A 620-nucleotide genomic window follows, 5' to 3' on the forward strand; every position below is an offset into this window, starting at 1 on the left:
GAACTAGTTCAGCATAGGATGGTTCTTAATTACCTTACAGCAGTAACAGGCGGATATTGTGTTACATTGGCAACACAGTACGGTATAAAGTGTTGCACGTATATCACAAATAACACCGAGGATCCGGTAGAGGTCATAGACCAAAAGATGGATGATATTCTGCAATTAAAGTGGGAATTTCGTCGGAAACACAATCTCACCCTTGCTGCTGTAGGTAATGAGCTGACTGGTTGGGTGTCATGGTTGAACCCGCGAAATTGGTTCTCCGGTTTGGGAGAGTGGGCTCAAGGAGTCATAATGGATGTTGGAAAGTTTCTCCTGTGTATCTTAGGTGTTGTTATATCTATTGGATTGATATTTAGATGCGGGCAGGCTTTGATGAGGTGTAAACAAAGTACGAAAGTGATGAGCTTGAGGAGTGAGGAAACTGTAATTAACCTGGATTTGATTTATGACCCAATGCTAGAAACCATGACGTAATGATGTAATGAGTATACGGTCCGTCTTTCACCCATTTCTATGTTTTCCTCCGAGGTACAAAGACCCACGTAGACGAAGGACCTGATGAGCCAAGGGGCCGACAACGGAAAGATGGAAAGAAGAAGAGCAGACGACCTGAT

Source organism: Pseudophryne corroboree, chromosome 9, assembly GCF_028390025.1.
Source record: "Pseudophryne corroboree isolate aPseCor3 chromosome 9, aPseCor3.hap2, whole genome shotgun sequence".
Classification (NCBI taxonomy): domain Eukaryota; kingdom Metazoa; phylum Chordata; class Amphibia; order Anura; family Myobatrachidae; genus Pseudophryne; species Pseudophryne corroboree.